The sequence below is a fragment of the Trachurus japonicus genome, chromosome 1 (genome assembly GCF_045865225.1).
Source record: "Trachurus japonicus isolate A0001 chromosome 1, Traja_1.0".
Taxonomy (NCBI): Eukaryota; Metazoa; Chordata; class Actinopteri; order Carangiformes; family Carangidae; genus Trachurus; species Trachurus japonicus.
The window spans coordinates 36,900,967-36,921,459 of NC_140907.1; the positions used below are offsets into that span (position 1 = coordinate 36,900,967).

Consider the following 20,493-nt stretch of genomic DNA (forward strand, 5'->3'; position numbering starts at 1 on the left):
GACGCCTTGTGACAGGGGAGCGGTGGTGGAGGTGCAGTTGTTGATGCTGATGAACTGTTGTCGGTTGGTGAGGTATGAGTGAAACCAGGAGAGTGCTGTGCCAGTGATGTGGAGAGAGGATTCCAGACGGGAGAGCAGGACGGAGTGGTTGATGGTGTCGAAGGCTGCTGTGAGGTCGAGGAGGATGAGGATGGTGAGGTGTCCGGAGTCTGAGGAGAGGAGGAGGTCGTTGGTGACTTTCAGGAGGGCTGTCTCGGTGCTGTGTTTTGTACGGAAACCAGATTGGAATGATTCAAACAGGTTATTGCGGGTGAGGTGGGTTCTGAGTTGTGAGGCGACAGCACGTTCCAGGATTTTTGACAGGAAGGGGAGATTGGAGATGGGGCGGAAGTTATTTGGGTTGTCAGGGTCCAGACCGGGTTTTTTGATGATGGGAGTGATGGCAGCCAGTTTGAGGGTTTGGGGGACAGAACCAGAGCGGAGGGAGGCGTTAATGAAGTCAATGATGAGTGGGGAGATGACAGGGAGGCAGTCCTTGATGAGTTTGGAGGGTATGGGGTCCAGGTTGCAGGTGGAGGTTTTTATTCCGGTCATGATGGTTGTGAGTTGTGCTGGTGATACTGGAGAGAAGTGGGTCAGGATAGTGGACTGGATAGTGGTGGGTGGGGAGGCAGGGAGGGAGGCAGGCGGGGAGATGGGAGGGATCCTGGAGGTGTTGAGGTTACTGTAGATGGTGTTGATTTTTGTTTGGAAATATGATAGGAATGATTGGCACTTTTCAGTAGTGAATGATGATGAGGTGTTGGGGGTTGTTGTGGCTATCCGCTGTAACTGTTTGGTGTACAGGGAAGAGGGGTTCAGCTGTGGCTCACCTATCAGCTTACTTGACCATTTCACAATTTGATTCAATGCGTTCTTGTTTTTAGTAGAAAGGCTTCCAAACCATGACGCCAAGGAAAAGGATAAAATAGACTCAATAAAAGCATGATAAAATAGAAGCATCATGGTTTTGTCTACATGCCAATAAGACAGTTTTCTCAGACAGTGCAAACGCTGTCGTCCTTTTTAACACACAGTTTCACAGTTTTCTTGAAAGTTCAATTTAAAATCAATGATAGCCCCAAGGTATTTGTAGGATTCCACACATTCCACTGACTGACCTCTTATGGTTGCGGCATCATGTGTGTGGATTTGTTTGCTTCTGATTCAATGGAGCCAGAATCACATAAAAATGTACATGTAGGCTACACCTCCACCAGCATCACAGCTGTAGGTAAGCTCCGGCTCTAAACGGCTCTAACGGTCCTGTCCTGTCCCGTCCCGTCCCGTCTCGTCCTGTGCTTCCAGAGGGTCCAGTACGCCAAGACCGACTCTTAGGTCATCGCCAAGGTGAAGGGCACCTACGGCGACAAGAAGGAGAAGAAGAAGAAGAAAGCCGGCGGCGAACCGGCGGCGAACCTCGCCAAGAAACCGGCTGTGGTGAGTGGCCACGGCCGTCTATACTGATCACTACTCAATAGAGAGCCGAAGCGGAAGCAGGAAGTAACGGCGCCATGGGACCTCAATTCGAAAAAAGTCTCCATGTTAAATGCACGGGAGTCCAAGTTTTATTTCGTGATACATTTGAATTGTGCCATGACAAAAAAATATGTCCTCTACCTGTTTAAAACACCACGTTTCATGCTGAGAAATCAGCAGTTTATCGTAAAACGGCAACAGAAGAATGTATTTAGTGTGAAGACGCTCTACGGACTACAGATCTGGTGTCCCACAAAAAATACGTCACCAACTGACACGGGAAAGGGCGGCATGTGGTGACGTCACCTACGCGACCTGTAGTCTTTCTGGTTACGGACTCTTCTGAATTTTATTCTACAATAGTTATACAACAAACTGCTGATTTCTCTCGGCATGAAACGTGATGTTTTAAACATATTTTTTTCTCATGGCACAATTCAATCGGATCACAAAATAAAACTTGGACTCCCGTTCATTCGTATGGAGACTTTTTTCGAATTGAGGTCCCATGGCGACCGTCCGCTTAGGCTCTCTATAACATCAAGACCTCGATCAATGAGCAGGAAGAAGGAAGTTAAGACTCTGTTGTCGTTGTTGTGTTCACAGGGATCAGCTGTTCCTGCGCTCTCACCGGCCGTCCAGGTAAGACTGAACTCTAAAACCTGTCCAACTGAAACAAAGACGTTTATACGCCGCCAGCTCTCAGCAGAATTTATCTAAAACATTCATAAACTCACCACATGCAGTCAAACACAAGGATATTGAAACAATTAACAATGTACACATTTTATTGCTTTAGAGCCTTCGTATTGTTCTACAAAAGAGGCGCCTGATAATATCTAATCCACTGGGAATATGATGCAGCCACTTTTTTCTTACTAGGAGCACAGTGGCCCCTAACTTAAAATTTTAGATGGATAGATATACTTTATTGGTCCCAAGCTGGGAAGTTACAGCAGAAAATTTAGGGGCGCATACCGAAATTAACTTGAAAAGTAAATGTTCACATTTCCTCTTAATTTTCGCTGTGTTACTGATAAATACTTTGATAAATGCAGAAACTATAATGTTTTTAAATTCACACCTGTGTAGGCCAGCCCTTGTCGTTTGGCCTCCTTGTCTGTTGACCCTGACTGAGCCACATGTGCACAGACTCCTCGGCATCAAACTCATCGAGACCCCCCCCCCAAAAAAATCTCTCAATCATTAATTTCCGTTTGGGAGCCTCTGTGCAGCGCTGTTCTGCAACGCGAGTCAACCTGCTTCGTTGCCTTGTGACGATTTGAGTACCGCTGCTGAGCGTGCAAGCATATTATTGCATGTTTTAAAGCATAGACTGTAAAAAGAATGGACGTAGCGTCCGTGACGTCACCCATTGGTTTGGGGGAGTCTGTTTTGTGCCGCTACTACGGGGGTTTGAGCCGCGCCATGTTGGATTCTACTTGCCATATTTGGAGCGGTGCGGCCGTTGGCCGGCCGAGAACCCGCCCACTGGCCTCGAAGCAGCGGTCTCCGGACCTGTCACTCAACGTTTCCGCGCCCTAATTGGCCAGAACTTTAAACCTAATAATAGTAAAACGGTAGAGTTTAAAAAAAATTCACCCCCCTCAGAGTGTGTGCGGGGGTAGAAACTATCGGTTGAGACCAAAAAAATAAAATGTACCAGGTTGTAAATATGTTTTTTTAAGCTGTAAAATCGGCTATTTTAACATGGGGCTCAATTGGAGTTGCTCCCTTCTGGAGCCAGCCCCCAGCGACAGCCCAGGGGATTGCAGTTTGTTGAACGCGGAAGTGAGCTTCACTTCTCAGACCGACAACTGCCCCCTTGGTTTAAAGGGGATAGTTCAACATTTTGGTAAATTGGCCCATTGCCATAATCCCTATAGTCATAGCAGTAGGTTCGTTACCTTTAATTGTCGGTGCAAGCTATTTTTAGAACGGTGGAGCAGAGCCGTGAGCTGCTCAGAGCTACGCTACGGAGGCTCATGGGATTTCTTGGTTTCCCTCATCGAACTCATCAAATACACAATCCAACAACTCCACAACGCTCTGGTGGACAAGTTGTGACCTGCACATTCACCACGCTATGAGATAATAACACAGCGTTACCAGACAGAGTTGTTTTAGAGGGAAATTCAGAGACTGCTTGATGAAAAACTGTCCCTGAAGGCAACGTGCATCAGCGGTTTTGCATGAATTTACCTCTAAAACAAAAAACATTTAAAAAAATCTGTAAATTTACTGGTCACACATGCGCGAGTAGATCAAATCAAATCAGATAAACTTTATTTGTCCCACCAGGGGAAATTTGTCTTGGACAGGGGAGTTATGATAGCTGCCATGTACTGTACATGTAAAACATCCATACACAAAACATAATATACGATAAAACAGTAACAGAGGCAAACAAATCCAAGAGGAGAGAGAAGGAAAGTGCGAAAGAAAGTGCGGGGTGCAATAAATAGAGTAAAATACCTATGATACAAATTAGATGAAAAATTTACTCGTACTGTCTCAAATTTGAGTTGCAAGATGCGAGCATTTAGTCGCAGTCTGGAGCCCTGATTCAGCTCATTTGTACTCAGACATATCAGATGTTCTAAATAAAGGACACATAGATACAGTGTATACAAAAAAGCAGTTTCAAAAGTCAAAGGAACGGTCTTATATCAAATTCCTCGTTTAGTCCGTATGGGGTGAAGGTACCTAAGGTGTGTCGGCTTTTATCCAGTAAACATTGAACTTCCCGTGTGTCTTCTCAGGTGCCCGACAACCCTCCCAACTACATCCTGTTCCTTAGCAACCTGCCGGAGGAGACCAACGAGATGATGCTGTCCATGCTGTTCAACCAGTGAGTAGCTGCGTTTCCATTACAGATTTTCACAAAATGAAAGCGATATTTCTGAAACTGAGACTGGCCCGCACTCACACCACCTCCCACCCAAGCTGCTCAAGCACAGTTGCCTCCGTTGATATAGAGGGATTATTTGTTTACCAACACGGCGGATGTGCGCTTTAACCTGACTGCAGAAAGAATAGAGCCTTTTAACCACCAGCGGTGATGAGGTGGTTGTGTCTGTCCACACACCCTTACTGGTTTATGTGACTTAAGGGGACATGTTCCACACACCCGTACTGGTTTATGTGACTTAAGGGGACATGTCGGCGTAGGAGGGAGTGGAGCGTGGATGCGAGCCAATCTCCTTCAACCATGCACGGAAAAGGGTAATGATAGAAAAGGTTTTTCTAATTTAATGCCCAGGTCAGCAATGCATGACAATAAACATGTGGTTCATTTGTCCCCTCAAGTTACATAAACCAACACAGTGTGGACACACAGTAGCTGGGTTTCCATCCAAGTCGTATCGAATTTAAAAGCGGATTTTATAAAAATGCGCAAAAAGCAAAGCGAATTTATGCCCGTTTCCATTCATTAGTGTTTTGCGATTAGGAGGAGTGCACCGTGAGATTACGTCATAAGAGAGCGTGACTGTATCCAACAGTTGACACTCAGCTGACAGCTGACACTCAGCTGACACTCAACATCATGGACAATTTACTTACTTTCCGGACTATAGACGCACCTGTATAAGCCGCACCAGCTACATTTTAAAAGAAAATACTGTACATATTATATAGGCCGCACTTGAAGACGCAGGTTTTCATGTTGTAACATGAGATATTTACACAGAAAGACAGTAGGGAACTGTGCAAGTCCGCTCGCTTTTCCGCTGTTTTGGTTACGCTCCTCTTGCCCATGTGCATCTGTTTACATACGAAGCCGGTGAAAAATCAATAAATGTAGTGGTGGATAACGTTACATAACGATGTTACGGCGTGTGTTTGTGTCGTCTTAACCGTCATAAACAAAAGATTATGGGTGACGGAGCGCGTTGTGTCGCGGGGTGCAGAGAGGAGAGCTGGGAGACCGCGTTGTTCTCCATTTGTTTGAACGTCGCTGGGTGAGGGGGGCGACCGCCATTCCGAAGGACCGCCATTCCGATGGTCTGCCAGTCCGAAAATTCCCGAAGGTCCGTCATTTCGAACTTCCCGAGGGGCCGCCGTTCCGAATGTGTTTTATTTTGAAAATTGACCGGATTCTCTCGTGGTTTGACTTCCTGCCCGGCTTGACACGACGCGCCGCGGGGACAGCGCCCGACCGGCCCCTCCCCCTCCCCCTCCCCCTCCGCCTCCAAAGTTTCACCCAGGTGCAAGTCTGATGCATTACATCCATGGTCTGATGCAGCCGCAGCACTCCTGCCGTAAACCATTCAAGATTTTTTCAGGTTCGGAATGGCACCCTTTCTTTCAGGTTCGTAATGGCACCCTTTTCCCATAAATAATTAAGGGTCGGCATTCCGACAAATTAAAGTAAACGTTCGGAGTGGCGGCCCTTCGGAATGGCACCCTGGAACCGCTGGGTGAAGTCCAGCAGCTTCACCCACAAATCGATACGTCTCAAAAACCACCTCATGAGAGCGTAAAAACATTTTAGCGATATTTGAGAGTTTTTTCAAAATGTAGGTGTTTCCATTACCAGTTTTTAATTTCGATATTTAGGTTTTGCGCATTTCAAGGGGTAATGGAAACGCACCTAGTGACGACGCCTTCACTGTCGCCGCCCGTTAGCAGTCGGTTGTGTGTGTCTCTCTCTCTGTGTGTGTGTGCGTCAGGTTCCCGGGGTTCAAAGAGGTGCGTCTGGTCCCGGGGAAACACGACATCTCCTTCGTGGAGTTTGAGAGCGACACGCAGGCGGGCGTGGCCAAAGACGCGCTGCAGGGCTTCAGGATCACCGCCACCTGCGCCATGAAGATCACCTACGCCAAGAAGTAGAAGAAGAAGTAGTTCCTGTTTCTGACGCCGACAGAGACTCTGGGGGGGGAGGAGGATTTTTGTAAATCGTGTGAACTGTTTATTTAGGGTTTTTTTTTTTTGTTTAGTTTTGTTTTTTTTAGTCGATGACTTCTCACTGGGCCGAGAGGAAATTCTCTGGCCTCCATCTTCTTTTGTAAAATAAAAAATAAAAGACTTTTACACAAATTTTTACCTCGTGAGTTTTTACACAGGTTGAAAACAAAAGGGTTAGGGTCAAACTTGTACATGTTGTTTAAACGGTGATCAGAGACTCTGAGGCCAGAGGGCTGGACTACGAAGGGAGTTAAAGGACAATTCCAGGCAAATTCAACTGGGGGCTGTATGTTCCTAACATTTTAGGTCTAAAAGAAGGAATCTGAAGATTTTCAGTTTAATTGCTCCTGTTTTGCGGTAGTTGTGTCTGTCCCCGCATCGCCACGGCAGCGATGAATGGGAGCGGATGGAAGTTCTGCTGCTTAGGCTGTTTCCATCCCTCAAAGCCACAGACAGCGTCAGATGGAGACTCAAACATGCAGCCAGAAGTTTATTTTCCTGTGTTTATGACACAAACGGGAGTTTCCGACTGCACCTGAACACACCGAGCGTCAACTTGGGTCTCGACTCCGCAAGACTTTGAATTAGATCTAGTTTTACAAACATGTCGGCTTGTTGAAGTAAATAAACTTCTGGGTGCATGTTTGAGTCTCCATCTGACGCTGTCTGTGGCTTTGAGGGATGTAAACAGCCTAAACAGCGGAACTTACATCCGCTCCCATTCATTGTTGCCGTGGCGATGCGGGGACAGACACAACTACCGCAAAACAGGAGACATTAAACTGAAAACCTTCAGATTCCTTCTTCTACACCTAAAATGTTAGGAACATACACCCCCGAGTTGAATTCGCCTGGAATTGTCCTTTAATGTGTTATGGAGCTATGTTGAATCTAATGCTTTCAGGCTCTCTTTTAACCCGGCTAGATCTCCATGGTAACTTATGCTTAGCTCATCACTTGGTCCCGACCAGGTTATGTTCAGAGTTTCATCATAAAACCGGCTATAAAAGCGCCGCTGTTTCACTATTTAACTCATTTACAGCTGCGTCAGCTTTACTCTGAAAGTCCAGTGGAGCTGGATCAGAGCGGAGCGTTTGATCCGACTTTCTCCCTGAGTGTCTCCGCCTGCAGACGTTCAGCTGAGGGAATACACTGCTCAGCTGTTGAGCCCAGCATCAGGGGGTCGTTATGTATTAGGATATATATATATTATACTGTTACGGTATATACAGTCTATGAAGGCCTCTGAAAGAAGTTGTGCGCTTCAGCAGGACGGATAATCAGATGGATAATCGGTAAAGTTCATAATTTCACTTTGATGTGACCAAGAATAAACTATTTTCTATGTTTCGCCTGTTAAATGGCACTGATGCCCAAATGCAAATCTTGAATATGTCTACACTGTTTTCACATTTAAAAAGGTATTTTATTGTTTTGAAATGATATTGTACAGCAGCTAAAAACCCACTGGAACCTATTTTCATACGCACACATAGCGTCGCTTTCAATAAAACACACACTCACATTCTATAATTGCGATCAGTGAAATATATAAAAACAATATAAAACACAATTTAAAATGACAGATTGCTCTAGTTTATTTAGTTTAAATGGATAAAGCTTCATATTTAAAAGCAGCTCATCTTGTCATATTTGCAGCAACACTGATGCCTCAGGCTGCGATCATGCTTTGTAGTATCACTCATCTTCTCTCCATTAAAACAACCTGCTACTCTTGGCTGGAATCAGAGGCCGTCGTCGCTCCATTTAGCGAGGAAGTAGAATCATATGACGCCAAACGCCTCCTCTGATGTGAACACAGAGCACAAAGCTGAGAGTCAGACTTAATCGACTGAGGAAAACCAGGAGAAACCTCAGGGTGAGCAACAGAGAAGCGATCCCTCACCCAGAACGGACAGATGGGACATAGATGTTTATAGACAAGAAAACAGTTTATAACATCGTATATGGAAAATCAATCAATCACATTTTATTTGTATAGCCCTTTACAATAGCCAGACGGTACCCAAAGTGCTTTACAACAAAGCAATAAAACAACATGGAAATAGTTACCAGGAGCTGATGAGATGAAGGCAGCTTCTGTTGGGAGGAAAGACAGGGAGAGCAGGCAGCTTAATGGGAGTAGTGGATGGCAGACAGAACAGGTTATGGCGTTCTCTGTCGACCTGTTTTTCCTGTAAGCAAACTGGTGTTGGTCTAGTGAGGGGGGAATGGCAGCTTTTATGTGTTTGCTAACCAGTCTTTCAAAGCATTTTGCAGCGATGGGGGTGAGTGCCACAGGCCTGTAGTCGTAGGTGTTTATTTATTTTTAATTTTACCACTTTTTCCGAATTTTTTATAACTTTTTTTTGTAAGTTTTAAATGACCAATTTCTTCTACAATTTTTTTAAAACCATTTTTGAGAAATTTTACCCTTTTTGAGAAATGTTACCAATTTTTTCTAGAAAAATTGTAACTTTTTTTCTTTAGAAATTGTACCACTTTTTAAAAATCTTTTTCCTTCCTCTTCTTCTTCTTTTTTTTTTTTTTTTTAGAAATTTTACCACTTTTTTCCAAATTTTTCAAAACGTTTACCAAAAGTTTTACCAGTTTCTTTCTTTTACCACTCTTTTTGAGAAATCTTACCAATTTTTTATAGAAAAATTGTAACTTCTCTTTTCTTTTGAAATTATACCACTTTTTTTCTAGAAATGTGTAAACGGTTTTAGAGAAATTGTACCACTTTTCCAAAAATGTCTCTACAATATTTCCAAAAATTCAGGCCATTAGCCCTAATTTGAAAAAGTAACGTTCTTCAGTCTCAGAACAAATATTTGTGTATTTCTGGTGTTTGCTTCAAAGTTTTGTCCAATGGTGGTCTGTGGTCTCATTTGTGTCAAATTAGGGTCCTTGATGTAAAAAAAAAAAGTTTGCAAGCCACTGGCTTAAAGCTGGGACCCATGATGTGGGTATTTATACTGTATGGAGCTTTAACACAAACATCTACCATTATTGTGAAGGAGCTTCAGTTAGATGAGGTCAGCTTGTGCAGGTGCAGCACTTTTCTCTCTCTCCGTCTTTGTATTGACTCGATGATTATTCATAAATAACGTGATAAACAGCCGGTGACCATGTTCCAGACCCTCGTCCTGCAGTTTCAGATCAGTGTCGGCCATATTTCTGTCTCCAGCACCATTGATTTGTGTCACTACAGCAGCGTGATGTTCTCTCCGTCGTTTGGTTTTGCAGAGTTATTGATCAGCAGGACGAGGCCCGGCATTGGAGCCTCAGCACTTTGTGGCCCGTTTATGAGGTTTATGGGGCAGGAGGATATTTACCAGGGAGGGGAGGGGGGGGGGCAGAGTGAAAGCAGAGGAGGAGGCTTTAACTGGAGGATCAGATCAGACTGAAGCATCAAACATGACCACAGACTTTTACATTTACATTTGCTCGAACTTGAGGACAGAAGTTCAGTTAAATAGTTTTAAATATAGAAATAATAAGTTACTTTATTATTGCTTATATATTCCTCTGTTAACCAGGGCCCCGTTTCAGGAAGCAGGGTTAAAGGGATAGTTCACCCAAAATTCAAACTGCACTCATTATCTCCTCCCCCTCATGTGGACTAAGGGCTGGGAGAAGTTTCAGAGTCCTCCGTGGCTTCTCTGAGTTACAGGGGGTCTCGGCGTAGCAGTGCATGTCCATATGACGGTTGCAAATGGATACCAACTGTCTTCGTAACAAAAAGACACACCAAAAAACATCCAAATACCTCCATGCTGCTCGTATGTAATGTCCGTCTTGTATTGAAGCCCCGAAATGCGAAATGGTTCCGAAAAAAATTAAATAAGTCTATGTTTCCAGCTTGTTTTGTAGCGGAAGCTCCTCTTCCCGGTTCGTTGAAATATAGACTTATTTAATTTTTTTCGGGACAATTTCGCATTTCGGGGCTTCAATACAAGACGGACATTACAGACGAGCAGTATGGAGGTATTTGGATGTTTTTTGGTGTGTCTTTTTGGACGAAGAAAAGTGATCCCCGTTCGCAAACTCAGAGAAGCCACGGAGGACTCTGAAACGCCCTTAGTCGACATGAGGATGAGTAGATAATGAGTGCAATTTGAATTTTGGGTGAACTAAATAAATATATTTATATAATATTTAAATATAGAATTAATCAGTTACTTTATTATTGCTTATATATTCCTCTGTTAACCACGGACTGGTTTGGTCGACTAACCCTGAACTGTCTAACTCAGAGTTTCTCAAGAGTCAAGCTGAACCGGCTTTGTGAAACCAAAACCCCAGAGTTTCCTCTCACTCAGAGTTTTCACTAAACCTGCTTTCTGAAAAAGGGCCCAGGTAAAACCTGTTGTTTCACAATAAAATCGCAGACCCACCTAGCTGCAGTGGGCGGAGCAGAAAACTGGAAACACTGGAACCAGAGGTATAAAGAGTGTGAGCTTCCAGAAGTGGAAAGTAAAGTGTGAGAGGAGGACGACTGAGCTGCAGCAGAGACGAGACAGAAAGTCAAAGTGAGTCCATCAGGTGTTTGTCAGCAACACAGCAGAGTCTCTACCAAACACTGGTGAGTACAGCTCATCATATTCACTGTGTGAGCAGCAGCTTTAACACTGAGGAGGAACAGAAAAGCTCAGAGAAACAGACTGAAGACTTCATCACAGAGCTGGAACAGGAAATCTCTGAGCTGGAGAAGAGAAGCACTGAGGTGGAGCAGCTCTCACTCTCTGAAGACCACCTCCACCTCCTCCAAAGCTTCCCATCCCTGAAAGCTGCTCCACCCACCAAGGAGACGCTCCGTGGAAAGATGGAGGAGATGAAGAGGGTCCAGCAGTTTGCAGTGGATGTGACTCTGGATCCTGATACAGCACATCCTAATCTCATCCTGTCTGATGATGGAAAACAAGTTCATCATGGGGATGTGATGAAGAAACTCCCAGACAACCCAGAGAGATTTACACTCTACGCCAACATTTTAGGAATACAGAGTTTCTCTTCAGGCAGATTTTACTTTGAGGTTCAGGTTGAAGGAAAAACTAAGTGGACAGTGGGAGTGGCCAGAGAGTCGATTGACAGGAAGGGAGAAGCCCCATTGACTCCTCGGGACGGTTACTGGACTATATTGCTGAGAAATGGAAATGAGTACATAGCTAATGCTGACCCCCCAGTCCGTCTCAGTCTGAGGTGTGGTCTTGAGAAGGTGGGGGTGTTTGTGGATTATGAGGAGGGTCTGGTCTCCTTTTATGACGTAGATGCTGCAGCTCTCATCTACTCCTTCACTGGCTGCTGCTTCACTGACAAACTACACCCATTCCTCAGTCTCTGTGATGATGATGGAGGTAAAAACTCTGCCCCTCTGATCATCTGTCCCATCAATCAAACTCAGTAGACCAATGAGATGACTTGAACACGTGTGGATCCTCAGTGTGACCATCCATTATCCATAGTGACTGTAAAGATGGGAAAACTAAATTTGATGTCTTATTTGATTAATGTTTGTTTTGATTAGTCCTGATTGTTCATTTGTCTCTCTGCTGATTGTAATTTAAAGAATAATGAATAAAGCTTTGTTTGAATCTTTTCTTGGCTCCGTGTCTGTGGTTCTTTTAGACTGATCACAGGTCTGAGTCCTCCACACACGTCTTGTGTTTATGAGCTGAAATATTTCTTTAGATCTACGATGGAAGCGAAGGAGCCAAGTCTGACACTTTGAGCTACTGAGGTATTTGACACAGGAGTAACCTGGTTGACACGCTGCGCTTCATTCAGTGCTGTCATACAGAACCGTTGTGTTCAGTGAAAGTCCACGCCGTTCTTCAGATGCAACACAGAGACTTATTGGTCGCTGTGAGTCCATTTTCCATCCATAAACAAACCAACAAACAAAACTCTGGCATTACGAGCGTTGTTACATACTTGCCAACATTTGGTTGTGAAAAATAGGGAGATTTTTTTCATCGGTGTAGCAGGGTTCATTCGCCAGGTGTGCCTATAAATTGTCGTTATTTCTTCCCTTGTATTTTAAATCTGATGAAGGAAACTTGTTCTGAAACTGTTGTTTCTTTGCTATTCAATAAATGATTCTGTTTACTATCGAGAACAATGAAAAGATTTGCAGTTTTAATCGTTGAAATGATGAGTACCAGAAGGCTGACCAAAGGTGACCCTGTAGGCATGCATACCTGAAAGGTGTGTCACTAGACCCCCATTGGGGGTCTGGGGGCATTCCCCATATAAGAATTTTGAGATTTTAACACATAAATGAAGCATATGGTGTACTCTGAGAAGAACATAAAGGGAACAGACAACATTCAGATTAAAGTACATTCAGTAGGGACTGAGGTTCAAGGCAACAACGGCTGGAGTGAATGAAACTTAAAATGAACTCAGAACTGGGGCCTCATTTATGAAAGAGGGTGTAAAACTGCTACTAAATATTTGCGTACGGCGAAAAGACGAAAATGGCGTACACCCGAAATATTTACACCTTTTTCAGATCAATCAAACTGTGCGTACGCACAACTCTCCGCAATTAATCACACAGGACTCAAGAATGGTGCACACGTGAACACACCTCTTACTCCGCCCCCGGAACGCCTATATACAACTATATATGGTCAGCACGTGCATATTTAATTAGCCATGTGCTCTCTGTGGTGCAGCAACTTTTGTGACAACAAAGTGACAACGGAGACAACAGGCGGAGGACGGGGGAAAGAAGCGGAACTTCTCCGCTTCTCCGAAAGCAGATACACGGGCAATAACTCAGTCAGAAAAATGATCTTGCATTTTAATAAGCTACAATAAAAACAAAAACCTCCCAAATCTCAACAAAAGGGAGCAGAAAGAAGAATAATCTTATGTAATCTGCCCGTTTATCCCAGAAAATCTTTTTTTTTTTTTTTTTTACCTAGATGTTAAAACAATGTAGGAAGCAGGACGATAGTTACCATTACTTTGCATGGCTTTCCACACAGTTACAGCTCTACTGGCCTCGGTTTAGGTCATTTTCCATTAGGCTACAGCTGAGTCCTTCACAGTTCCTCCTCAGGGCCGCGTTGTCTCACTCTTTATTCTCTCCTCTCGTCAGCTCCAAACACACGTGCACCTCGTTAACTCAGGTGACAGATTAATAACAGTCTAGGCTGCAGATCACTGGGCGCTGCTGCCGATGTGTTTTTAAACTTGGATGGTTTGATCCTTGTCGGACGTCACACATAGCCTAATCAAAAAAGCAAAATCCACAATCCGCTCTGTTTATCAATGAACATAAAGCCTAGTGTTATTATAGAGCGGGTTGGATTGCCAGCATCAACGGTCCACCACTACCACAATTACTTCAAAAAATCCTCTGTGCTCTTCTAAATGTACTCCGCTCCTCTCTCCCTCTCACACTGCAGTTCTCTGACTCAGCAACGGTGTCGCCAATTCCTCCTGTTCCTCAGAAAAGGCGTACGCCAGGGTCAAAATGGGTGTAAATGTCCGCACTTTTCCCCGTCAGGTTTTGGCTTGATAGATCCCAAATTTGGCGGAGAAAAGTGCGTACGCACAAAACGAGGGGAAAATGGCGTAAAAAAAGGTGTATCCACAATGATAAATGAGGCCCCTGGTCTAGTGGGGAGCAGTGGCTGGTGGGCAAAAACAAAACTCATATTTTAAATCTAGGGGTCTGGACCAGCCATTCAAGGGCCCATTTCCTCTGCTATTGACGGGTACATCCATGGAGCGGTGCACCGCAGACATGCACCGAAGGGGGGGGGGTAGGTGGGACACGAAACCGAATGCGCACCGCCACGTCAACAACAGATCCGCTCGTGCCGACGTCAACAGCAGCAGGGGACCGGCAGATGGCAGTATCGATGCTACTTGGCGTATCACCGCATCCAGTGAGTGACTCGAGTCATGTCACCGGCTTGCCTCATATGTGCTGTGATGGCTTGCAATACAACACGACTGTTGTTGATCCATTTAAGCTCCCCTTCCCACAAAGATTTGATTTCTTATCATTTGGATAGCTTCTCCTTCAGTGGCTGAGCTCTTCAAACAGTCGTCCACATAGAAATTCTGCTTGACGAACTGAATCACCTCATCCAAAAACTCAGACTGGTTATCATCAGCAGTTTTCCTCAGTGCATAGCTTGCACAACTAGGAGATGGCACAGCGCCAATTGCCAAACAGGTGTAGGCTACTGTAATGTAAATAACTATTTATAATGTGACTTTTTAAAGTGTAACTAGATGAATATTGATTCTATCTGTCAGGTGCACTTCCACCTTTGCCCCATATTCACCAGATAAAACCTGCTGTAACACAATAAAAGCACAGACACACCTAGCTGCAGTGGGAGGAGCAGAATAAAGTAAACACTGGAACCAGAAGAACGTTGAGCGTCAGCCTCCAGAAGTGAAAGTAAAGTGTGAGAGGAGGACGACTGAGCTGCAGCAGAGACGAGACAGAAAGTCAAAGTGAGTCCATCAGGTGTTTGTCAGCAACACAGCAGAGTCTCTACCAAACACTGGTGAGTACAGCTCATCATATTCACTGTGTGAGCAGCAGCTTTAACACTGAGCTTCATCTCTACTCACTCTCTTCATGTCACACTGACTCTAGTGAACTGGCTCACAACAGACCTGAGGCTGTTTGTCCACAGAGACACTATAGTCCACTTTAAACTGTCTCTGTGTCTCTGCTCAGGACTTTTACAACTCCTCACTCAGTCTCGGAGCTTCACTCTCTACTTCACCTCATTTCCTGCTTTCATGCTGTCAAGGTATCACTTCCTACTGCTGCCTTACTTCACACTTCCTGCAGCTCTTTCACAATAAAAGCATCACACTTTTATTGTGAAGCAGCCAGAGGAAACACAGTGTCCTTGTCACTCAGCTCAGCTCTGTCAGAGGTTTTCTCTTTCAGTGACGTCATGAAAACATGTTTTGAGTTTGTGGATGTTAAATGATCTAATAAATCAACAAGCTCAGCATCTTGTGACATAGTAACGTACTACAATAACCATAGACAAGAAACTAGGCTGAATTTCACTTATATTGATGCCAGGGTAAATAGATTTACTTTAAACCAGAGCTTCTCAGACTTCCTCCACCACGCCCCCTACAGGTGGAAAAGCTTCACAGCCCTTCAGTCAATATTTCTATCAGTCATTAACAATGAGAACTGAGGAAGAAGGATCCATGTTGAACTTTAGGGAAATAACCAGGCCAACAGGACGGCCCCGCCCCCCAGATAGAGAACCACAGTCTTAAAGACACAGAACATTATTTTAAATGAATCATTAGGTGCTGAAGTTGAAGACAACTGGACTTGTTTTGGTTCTTGAAGACGGTTCGCCGGCTGCTTCAGTTCTAAAGACCAGTGTGAGGCTTTGTCCAAGTGGAAACACGGTGCTTGCCCCAAAACCTTTTTGTTGTTGGTGGTGAAAAAGATTTCCGTAAACACGTCATTGTTTCAAGAAATATATATGTGTAGATAAACTAAAAAAACGACTCTTAACGCTGTAGTACATCCACCAGGCCTGAGTGTGGCACTGTAACGCTGCCACAAATAAACTACAAAAACTGATGAGAACAAGAGGGAAAGCTCTTCCTCTCTGTTCAAACTCCAAACATTAAAGTGGATTAAATGTTGACCGAGAGTCGTGTCAGAGCAAATACAATGAGCGGTGATGATTTATCGGTGAGATTCAGCCTCAGTGTCCAAGGGTAGTCGGCCATTGTTATTGTTGTTGTTACGTCCATAGACTGTAACATCTAGAGGTGTGGCTCAGATTACAGGTTGGAGTGGTGCAGGGTATGACATCATCGTTTCATAAATGATCTGTTTAGGGTGTCTACACAAAAACGGTGGGACAACGGATTTTCCCACTCTGGGAACAATATCCAAAAAATTCCCTTTCTCACCCTGAAAACAGCATTTTTCGTCCAGGCAAAATGCAAAAACGCTAAAAACATTTGTGGATTCACTGAAACACGTATTTGTGTGGATGGACTCTCATGCCCTTTGCAAACCAATCAGAGGAGAGTCAAAAAACCTGTGTTGATTGCAGAGTTGTTTGATGCAGGTCAGTGACCCTTTGCTAAAAGCAGAAACACAAAGTGGCTCACACCTGCATCCTGTGTTTGCGGTAGAGTCCTTTGAATTTCTCAGATAAGCCTGCCACATGCAGAATGTTTTTTATTGGTCATTTTGTTCTTCATCTAAAACCGTCTCTGGTGCCTTTTTAAAGATTTGATAAAAGTCCACTTAGGGTAGCCACAAGTTTTAAGTACTTTCTTGATGTGTGACAGTTCTCTCTGTTTTCCCTCTACCTTTGAGGGAACCTTCAAGGCCCAGTGTTGTAATGATCCGACTCCCAGTTTGTGCTCCAGTGGGTGGTGGGGGTCAAACAGGAAGTGTTGTTCCATGTTTGTGGGTTTTCGGTTGACTTCAATGGCAGACTACCATTCTCATCAATAGCAACAGCACAATCTAGGTCAACAACCTATTGTCCTTTGTATACTTGTGAACTTGATGTTGCTGCCCACTGAGGTAATGTGCTCATTGATAGTCTCCATTTCTTGGGTTTTAATTCACACCTGGAAAGGGGTCAGCAAACAGGTTGTTACAGGCATATGCTATGTTTATATGTTACCTGCAAGTCAGTGCCAGGCAGTAAAGGGCTCTGTGTAAGGGGACTTAGGCGCATGCGTGTCTGCGGGGCTTTTGTCAATAAAGTTCATACTGAAACATGGTGTCAGAAGTGGTCTAGCTCCACAAGCTAAAGAAAAACCACGCCATGGCAAGTAGTGTTCCTGCACCCGAAGGCATGCAAATGTCTGGGAACTTAGCAAAGAACTGGGAAGTGTTCAGGTCAGAGTTCGAGGACTTTTTGCTGGCTACAGGCCTGACGGAAAAATCGAAAGAAGTGCAGGCAGCCGCGCTGAGACGGCTAATGGGTAACGAGTGCCGCCACATCTACATGCACAACATCACATTAACGGCGGATCAACAGAAAGACCCAGCGGCTATATTGGATGCTCTAGGAAACTATTTCAAGCCGGCGAAGAATGTGATTTATGAAAGATACGTGTTTGGATGCTGTAAACAAGAGACGGACGAACCGATTGACAGCTTTCTAACGAGGCTGAGAGAAAGTGCGTCATCCTGTGAGTATGGTCAGCTAAAGGACGAGCTGATACGGGACAGGCTCGTGCTTGGCGTTGCTAGTGAGGACACCAGACGGCGCTTGCTGCGCGAACGGGAGCTGACGCTACAGGCAGCAGTTGAAGTCTGTCGGCTCGCAGAACTAACGGAGAAACGTATTAGGATCATTGGGGGCCCGCCAGTGCAGACGGACAGCGTGCATGCGGTGGTCAATCAAAGCGACAGCCGAAAAATACAAGGGAAAATGACCGGGAAAGATCCGCCATGGAGTTGTAAATACTGTGGAAACAAACACATGAGGGGCAGAGAGCGATGCCCAGCCTACGGTAAGATATGCAAAGTTTGCGGCATTTCAAATCACTTTGCCAAAGTATGTCAAGCCAGTAATAAGTCTGACAAGATAAAAAGAGTGCATGTGCTTGAAGATGCTGAGCAAGGAGAAGGGGACTCAGATACTGACGATAGACTGTTCCTAGCCACTGAATGCATCAATACTGTTGAAGCCCCGAAGCGGAAACGTAAATGGTTTGCACACCTACAGTTGAATAATAAGAGGCAGGCATGTCAGCTGGATTCCGGTGCCACTTGTAATGTCATGAGCCGCAAGACGAAAGAGAGACTGTCACCGGGAACAGCATTACAGCCAAGCTCGACCCGGATTAAATTATATTCGGGACAATGGATGTGGTCACTTGGGACATTTCACACGGACTGTAGGATTCGAGGAGAAAAGTACAACCTCATATTCGAGATTGTGGAATCCAAGCAAGAGCCTCTTCTGTCGGGGGACACATGTGAACGCCTGGGCCTTATGAACATCACAATCCCAGATGAACTGAAAACAGCAGATTCAAGCCAGCACACACCACTCACAAAGGAACAACTGTTACAGGAATACCAGGATGTCTTTCATGACCCAATTGAGTCAGTGCCAGGTGAGATACACTTTGACCTGGACCCTAGTGTAACTCCTGTACAGTGTGCACCACGAAATGTCCCAGTAGCTTTGAAAGCGAGAGTTAAGAAAGAACTGGACAGACATATGAGAGAAGGCAACATTTTACCAGTGACTGAGCCAACAGCATGGATTAGTAATATGGTGACCATCGCAAAACCAGAAAAAATAAGACTCTGCATTGACCCAAAGCCTCTGAATCAAGCACTGTTGAGGTCCCACTATCATATGCCGACGCTGGAGGACGTATTGTACAAGCTGCCCAAGGCTCGCATTTTTACATTAGTGGATGCTCGCAACGCCTTTCTAAAGTGCAAGCTTGACGATGCCAGCAGCCGTCTAACGACCTTTTGGACACCATGGGGCCGCATGAGGTGGCTGAAACTCCCATTTGGAGTCTCAGTTGCCCCTGAATTCTATCAACGCAAACAACATGAACTGCTACTGGGTCTGGCCGGCATTCTCCTTGTAATGAATATGCACGGGCACAACAGAAAGAATCCATGATGTCGCATGATATACCGGTTCGTCCCTGGCAGACGGTGAGCATGGACGTTTATTCTTATGCTGGTAAAGACTTTCTCATTGTTGTAGACCATTACTCGGACTTCTGGGAAATTGACCATCTGCCAGACCTGTCAGCGGGTACTCTCATCATGCGCTGCAAAGCCCAGTTTGCACGCTACGGACAGCCAGACAAAGTGATCACAGACAATGGCCCGCAGTTTGCTTGTGAACAGTTCAGGAAGTTTGCAGCAAGCTGGGGATTCTGCCATGTCACAGCCTCACCCCGACATCCAAAATCAAATGGCAAAGCGGAGTCAGCCATCAAAATAGTTAAATCACTCTGCAAGCGGGCTAAACTAGATGGCACAGATGCATGGCTGGCCATACTTCACTGGCGCAACACACCTACAGAGATGTTAGACAGCAGCCCGGCCCAACGCTTAATGTCACGCAGGCTTAAGACTTCACTACCAGTCGCAGACAGCTTGCTTACACCACAGATTGTGTATGGAGTCGCAGAAAAGCTGAGGTGGAAACGGCGGATCGCAAAGTCAGTCTACGACACTTCTGCCAGAGACCTCCCAGAGCTGAAGAATGGAGCCCATGTGAGAATGAAGCCTCTGCCGAGTGATCGCACAGGACGGTGGCGGCTGGGACAATGCCTTCAGGAGGTTGCTCCCCGTTCATACATGGTGAATGTCGACGGCACACTCTACAGACGCAACCGTGTGGATCTGCGTGTGGCAGAGCGCTCAGCTCAAATACAGCAGTTGGAGATGCCAGAGCAGAGCAATCCTGACCAGGGACACAGAATGGGAGAGACAGTCCCATCTGAGACAGAGACTGTCTCAGGTCGGAGCATAGCAGGCACAGGGGAAACTCCTCAAACCACAGCTACACGGATGCAGCGACAGCACTCGACACCTGGAAGGTCTGCAGGCTCAACAGGGCATAACGTCTATTCACGTTGTGGCCGCCTGCTACGACCACCACAAAAACTGAACTTGTGACTTGGATATACACACACACACACACACACACACACACAAACACCTCTACATTACATATCTGGCCTAATGCCCGGGACTGTTCATTACGTTGCCTGCAAAGAGAAAAAAAAAGAAAAAAAAGAATGTTTGTATGCACTTGATATGCTACACAATGTTTGTGAAACGGCAGGAGAGTTACATATACTTGTGAGAAGATACAAGGTTAAAAAAAAGATTTAAAAAGAAGTGTTATTGTTACATTATTAGTATAGATCGTTAATGTTTCCCATATGCTAATATGGTAATGTTGATAATGAGACATTATTAATTTAGATCTTTAATGTTTTCCCATAGGCTATTATGGTAATGTTGATAGATAAACAAACAGCTAAAGGGAAGGAGATGTTACAGGCATATGCTATGTTTATATGTTACCT

The 20,493-nt window shown here is 44.8% G+C and overlaps 1 pseudogene across 1 annotated transcript; it reads left to right on the top strand.

Moving 5' to 3' along the window:
- Nucleotides 1–595: 595 nt before the first annotated feature.
- LOC146992484 (U2 small nuclear ribonucleoprotein B''-like) lies at nt 596–6,546 on the top strand (annotated as a pseudogene). Its single transcript, XR_015037032.1, has 5 exons — nt 596–712; nt 1,348–1,479; nt 2,125–2,160; nt 4,281–4,369; nt 6,192–6,546. The product of XR_015037032.1 is annotated as a U2 small nuclear ribonucleoprotein B''-like (transcript).
- The last annotated feature ends 13,947 nt before the right edge of the window (nt 6,547–20,493 follow it).